Below are 6,974 nucleotides of genomic sequence, written 5' to 3'. Positions count from 1 at the left end.
TAGACAGGGGCACCGAACTGTCCGGTGTGCACCGGACAGTGTCCGGTGCGCCAACGACTACAATTATGCAATGGTCGGTTGTGCTATTTTAGGAAGGAGATCCGCACCGGACCATGAATAGTGGATGTCCGGTGGTGCACCGGACTGTCCGGTGCGCCACCCGACAGAAGGCAAGTATTGCCTTCCCAGATTTCCTCCAACGACTCCTAGCTGCCTTAGGGCTATAAAAGAGGCCCCTTAGGTGCATGGAGGAGACATCCAAGCATTCCTTGATCATTCCTAAGCACCAAGACTCCATTCTCGCGCATTCGATTCTTTGAGATAGTTACTTGAGCACCATTTGAGTAGAGAACTCCTCGAGTTGTGTTGTGAGCTCAAGTTGTGGCTTTGTGTGCGTGATTGTGCTCTTGCTTTGAGTCTTGTGTGTGTTGCTTTTCCCACCCTTACTTCTGTGCTTCTTTGTGATCACCAATTGTAAGGGCGAGAGGCTCCAAGTTGTGGAGATTCCTCACAATCGGGAAAGAGTATAAGAAAGAAAAACACCATGGTATTTAAGTCGATCATTGGATCACTTGAGAGGGGTTGAGTGCAACCCTCGTCCATTGGGACGCCACAACGTGGAGTAGGCAAGTGTTATACTTGGCCGAACCATGGGATAAATCACCGTGTCTCTTGTGCTTGTTTTCTTTGTGACCATTGTGTTTCACAAGAGCTCGGTCCTTAGCCACTTGATTCCATTGTGCTAACACTTAACCAAGTTTTGTGGCTACAAGTATTTGATTTTTACAGGATCACCTATTCACCCCCCCTCTAGGTGCTCTCAGAAACATTACAAAAAGACCCCTTAAAGACCCCAAATTCACCCCTTAAGATTGAGAGCACACTAGAGCTCTCTAATCTTTTCTAAGTCAAAATTTAACCCTAATCTAAAGATCAAATGTGTTCACTTAGTAAATGGCGCCAAAACCACTTGGTCTGAATACCAAAAAGGTGCCAAACCACCTAAGGCACCCACTGGAGAAGTTTGAAACCGAGCCAAATTTGTTTGACATGTTTTGGCATCTCTTTTGTCGCGAAGTGGACAGGGAGACAAGCCAGAATTGGCGTCCGCAAATCTCCCTACCTAGGGCATATCTGCCATTGGAACTCACATACAAGAGATAGCCCTAGGTGCCAGGAAGAGGCCTGCGCCGGATTTTTGCCAAGATTCGCACGTTTGCGATCTCGGCGAGATGTTGAACATGGGCAGAAGAACACCTCCACGTGTTCGACGCGCCCTGAACGCGCTAGAGCACGCCCAGCGCCCGACCCCGCGTGCCTCGCGCCGCGCCAAGCCACGCCCGTGTCCCCTGCCCGCGCCCGCGCCTATAAAGCCAGCCAAAGCTTTAGTCGTACGCTCCCGTGCGCTCTCGACCTCACCGGAGCACGAGATCGCCGGAGTTTGCCCTGCACACGGCGTGCCAGCGGCCACCCGATCCCCCGCCACCGTAGACCGACCAGCAGAGCCATTCCCAGCCCCGTCCGACCCTCGAGAGAGACTCTACGTGCCTTGGTGAAGCTCCCAGAGCGAGGAATCGAGCTCTGTCTCGCCAGAGGGTCACCGGACTTCACCCGACCGCCGACGAACGTGGACCAGCCTCCACGGTGAGCCTTTCTTAAATTCCTTGCACGGGTCGACTCATTAGCACCCCGTGAAGCTCCCCGTGCCTTTGGATTGACCTATATCGCCGTGGATAGGCCAGAGCACCCGTCGCCGACGAGCTCGCCTGCCTGCGCACGTGAACCGACCGATTCCGGCCATCACCGTCGTCGAGTCGTACCTCGTTGTGACCGCAAGGACTTCCCGAAGCCAACCCCGCCTTCGCCGGACCTCCCTCGCCACCGATAAGCCGCGCCGCCCTTTTTCCTTTCGCGGGTACTGTTCAAAAGGGGGAGAGACCTCGGGGAAGGAGGAATAGAAGTCAGGGGGGTTTTGAACTGTCAGAGACTCAGATGAATAGTTGCGCAGGGGTATAAGTTAAAGAACTGGTTTAGGAAAAGCCCAGGGTCCTCGGTGTAAACTGGTTTTCCAGAAAACCTTTTTTAATATTTCTAATTAAAATGCAAACAGAGCTTGTGAAATTCATAACTTCAGTTTTGTTCAACCAAATTTGGTCAAACCATATTTGCTAGAGACTAAATAATGTGAACTACCTAGGAAAATTACAAAACCCCCTTGGTATTGCAGAAGAATTTAAAGTTTGGAATTAAAGATTGAATTGGCCAAAAGCTAAATAATAGAGGAAAAAATAGTTACACTGTTAGACTGAGGTTAAGAAAAATCAAGGAAGCACTTAATCACTCCCTAATATGTTTAAAAAAAGTAAACCCCTCAGTGCACCAAATTAAGGTAGGTTTTACTATTTAAAATCATTTTAGCTCAAAATTAAAGAAAATAGAAAAGGTAGTTTAAAATAAGAACCAGGGAGCAACCCCATTTTTGTTAGCTCACTTATTTAATATAGTTCACTGGAAAATTTTATTAGACCTTTATTTAGTACAAAAGAAATGAGATACCTTTTATTTTATGAAAACAAGGAAAACTTAGAAAAATAACCCTGAGGAGAAAACACCCCAAATCTTGGGATAACTAATAATATGTTGCTATAAATATAGGAAAAATATGAGTTCTGTTGTTTGATATTTTTCAAATAACAAGTTAGTTATAAGTACCTTTTTGGCATTAAACTTTAGAAAATCACAACTAAATATGCAGTAGGTCTTTTTCTGTGATTTTTAACACAGAGGCCTAATATCACCTATGAATCTGGACAAAATAACATTTGGTACAGAGACCTCACTTAAAGCATAGCTATAGTGTAACATGCCCTTTTACACTTGTCTTTGTTAATTGTGCACAAGTAGTATCTGAATTAATTTCCACCTCAATTTTTTAGGAGAACCCACAAATGTTAATAGTTACCCACTGTAATTTTTATAACATTTTTGGAAAATGTTAACTAACCCCGATGGATCAAAAAGGCTTAATAGGAAGCAATAGAAAGAAGAGGGAAACCTTGGGGAAAATAGGTGAAAATACAAAACCCTTAAGTATATCCAAAAAGAAACCCTAGAGAAACACTAAAGTTAATATTGTTTTACTATGCATAACCCTTACAAATGTTCATATCATACTTATGCATATATCTCATGCATTGCATTCGATAGATTGTAATCTCGCTGACGGGGAGTACATCCTCGTGCCGGAGCAAGGAGTTGCTCTGGAGGTAGCACAGGATCCAGCACCAGAGCCTACCCTCTAGGATCTGCCTGCCCCAGCTTTGGAAGGCAAGCCCCGGTTTTATGCATAACCGTTTATATATGCTATTTTACTACACTTAATGTTTGTAGGTTTGTAATGTGCACTTAAGTGTAGGAGTTGTTTGGAACCTTAGTTGCATGAACTCAGTTTTTTCCCTTGTGATGGATACTAGTATGCTAGGTCGAGTAGTTGCTTTACTAATTAGGGATCTCGGTAGAAGTCGAGTGATTTTTCTAGCACTCGCGCGAGGTCAGGAATTGGTTGTATCCATTTTTCATATCGTAATGATGATGGTCTGTGGACAACGATCCATGGGGATGCGTTGTCTACGAGACGGAAATTGGAATAAGGATTAAGGTGTGGTACCGTGTGTTAAGCGTTTGAACGTACTAAACATATGCCGAGAAATATGGTAATCGGTAAGCCTAGTACCCGAGTGAACCTGCCCGCAGATTGCCCTCCTCACGCGACCTGAGATGTGGTCTCCCATTTCGGTTATGGTGGGTACAAGTGTGGTCACTGCACGACGGCAGTCGGGGTCAGTGAGGCATTGTACGCCAAGGCGGTGAGCCCCTCTCTGCTGATGGGGAATCGATGGGGACGGTTGATGTGTGTGGGGACGGAGTGCCTCGCCATGTCATGTGTTTAGGTTTACCTTGCAAGGATAAAAACTCGATTTGAATCGTCTGCTTCTCGTAGCTAATGAGACTGCTTGATCCATGCTGCTACATTGAGTAACAAGTGGAAATGAGTTGATGTGCAAAAGTTGTTGATTGCTAAATGTTTGATACCATGTATGATTAGATAGGTACACATTTGGTCTTAAGAGAGTCACACTAAAACTTGAAAAAGCTAAAACTTGATTTTTAGACTCAGCTAGTGCTTTTGGCAAGCAAACCCCTCAGCTAGACAGCTGCATGTCTAGAGGTAGAGGAGTAGACTCCTCACACCGGGTAAATCTAGCTGAGTATTAGTATACTCAGCCTTGCTTGTGACTTAATTTTACAGGTTCTCTGGAGGACATGGTTGCTGGAGTGACTTGGCCGTCCATCTTGCCACCGGGTTGGACAGTCGAGTGGGACCCTGCCTCGGCTGAGGAGGAGCATGAGGAGTGATGGGACAGGCTTCCCCGTCCCTTCATTTATTTATCATTAGTTTTATTCCGCTGCATTCCGAACCCTGCTCATTACTTTTGCAAAAACTCCGATGATGTTGTCATAAATTTAATACTCCTTAATGTTGGTTTTATGTTTTATTGTATTTGCTCTGTGCCTCACCATCGAGTGAGTACGTGATACTTGATCCTGTTAGTGGCCTCGTCGGACTAGATCCGAGGGACTGACATGTTATTCCTATTTAAGTGTGGTCTAGCCTCCAAGGTGGGACTTATGCACTTAAGTTGGAATAATCCGGGCGGTTCCGCCACAGGGAGGGGATCCCTACTTGGCTTTGGTGCCGAACTCCCTTGATGGAGCCTTCCCGTGGCTTGTGGCCTTCTCGCCAGTTTCCATCTCCCTCTTGGTGGATCCTCCCGTCATCACTTCGAGTTGTTAGACTCTAATGAAGCTCCAGGCTCCGATACCAATTGAAAGTCGCCTAGAGGGGCTGAATAGGCGGAATCTGAAAATTATAAACTTAAGCACACACTACAAGCCGGGGTTAGCGTTAGAAATGAATTCGAGTCCGAAAGAGAGGGGGGAAACAAATCAACCAAGAAATAAAGCGAATGAATACGATGATTTGTTTTACCAAGGTTCAGCTGTAAAGAACCTAGTCCCCGCTGAGGTTGTCACAAAGACCGGGTTTCTTTCAACCCTTTCCCTCTCTCAAACGGTCACTTAGACCGAGTGAGCCTTTTCCTTAATCTCCCGGGTCACTTAAACCCCGCAAGGACCACCACACACTTAGGTGTCTCTTGCTTCGATTACAAATCACTTGAGAAAAGAAATGAGAAAGGAAGAAGGCAATCCAAGAGGCAAGAGCTCAAAAGAACACAAAATCTCTCTCTCACAAGTCACTAAGTGCTTGAGTTGAATTTGGGACTTGGTGTAATACCTAATTTGTAGGTTGTAAGAGATAATATAAAAAGAAGAAACAATTTCACTTTATCTATGTGTGAGTTGGACTTTTTTTTGTATCATCACATGTGAACACCATATTTAAAAAAAATAATTATAAAATAAATTCCACTAAATTATGCATCATGCTGGGATTTTATTTTGTGTGCATTTTGTGACAATATAAAAATGATGTGACAAGAAAAAAATTAAGTCCAAAAGGGAATTTAGAACCTAAAAGAAAATCTTGAATCTAGAAAAGAGAAGGAAATAAATATGGTGAGGATAAAAATAAGTAAATAAAAATATATTATTACAGAATTAGAGTGTGAATTTGTATAATGGACTCAAAGGTGAAACTCCCATTCAAATTCAAATTGGATTCAAAACAATTATAAAAGAACACAGAAAATAAAATAAAAAAATAAAAATAAGGGATGACTACCTGGGCTTCGGTACTCAATTTGGCCCATCTAGTGACCCCACCGCCGCGCTGGCCACTTTCTCACTGACAAGTGGGACCAACTGGTCGGCGCTTCACAGCCCGCGAAGCGCATGTCCCTGAGTGTGTGACGTGTGGCCCCCACCGGTCACCCGCGGCCACGCGCGTGGACCTGGCAGCATTTCTCTAGTGACCGACAACACGGCCCCACTTGTCATCACCATCGGCCGTCGTTGTAACAACCTGCGCGGAATGCACGGCGATTCCCCTGGGCACGCGCCGGCGACCCCCCCTCCACCTCGCCCTCTCTGTACCTCTATAAACCGGATTCTGTGACGAAAAAACCCACCTTGACTACTCCCTGGTCACCCAAAATACAGCCATCGCTGCCGGATTTACACTCGGTGAGGTGAAAATCGGAGCCCCGCCGTAGTCGTTGTGGAGGACTCTCGCCGCGCGCCGTCAATCGGTGTCGTGGGTGCCACGGGGAACTTCGGGCTAGCCTGGGTGGTCGATTCGTGGATTTCATGGTGCGCGAGTGTCTTCGGTGGGGCGATAATCTCTCGTCGTCGCACTGACTCCACGGCGGACCCGCGCGACGCCGTGGCCGAGCCCCTGTGCCTCATTCCCTCGGTAAGAAACCTATCGTTGCTGATCGCTTTGTCTTCCCCATAGCGTAGCTCCATCCAATTTTATGTGTAGCACTCGGGGGTGGTGGATTGGCTACCTCGCCGACGCTCCGTCGGGCGTGGAGGCTGGTGAAAGGGAAATGTGCCCTTGGGCCATTTCTAAGTATTTTGGTGATTGAGTGCCAACTCAAGTGCTTAAATGTGAATTTATGCAATGGATGAATAAAGTGCAAATCAAGAGCAAAGGTATGTTTCTAAGTCTTAGTACATTGGTTTTGTGTACTAATATACTTGTCTAAGTATTGGAAACAGGAAGAAAAAGAAAAGAAAAAAGTGGCTGTGTACAACCAAGGGGCTGTTTCGGTCTGGGGCACCGGACTGTCCGGTGGTGCACCGGACAGTGTCCGGTGCGCCAGGCTGCCTCGGCCGAACAGGCCGCTCTCGGGAATTCGCCGACGGCGTACGGCTAAAATTCACCGGACTGTCCGGTGTGCACCGGACTGTCCGGTGAGCCAACGGTCGGCCGGGCCAACGGTCGGCCGCGC

This window comes from Zea mays, chromosome 7, assembly GCF_902167145.1.
Source record: "Zea mays cultivar B73 chromosome 7, Zm-B73-REFERENCE-NAM-5.0, whole genome shotgun sequence".
Lineage (NCBI taxonomy): Eukaryota > Viridiplantae > Streptophyta > Magnoliopsida > Poales > Poaceae > Zea > Zea mays.
Note: the sequence above shows the minus strand (reverse complement) of the source record.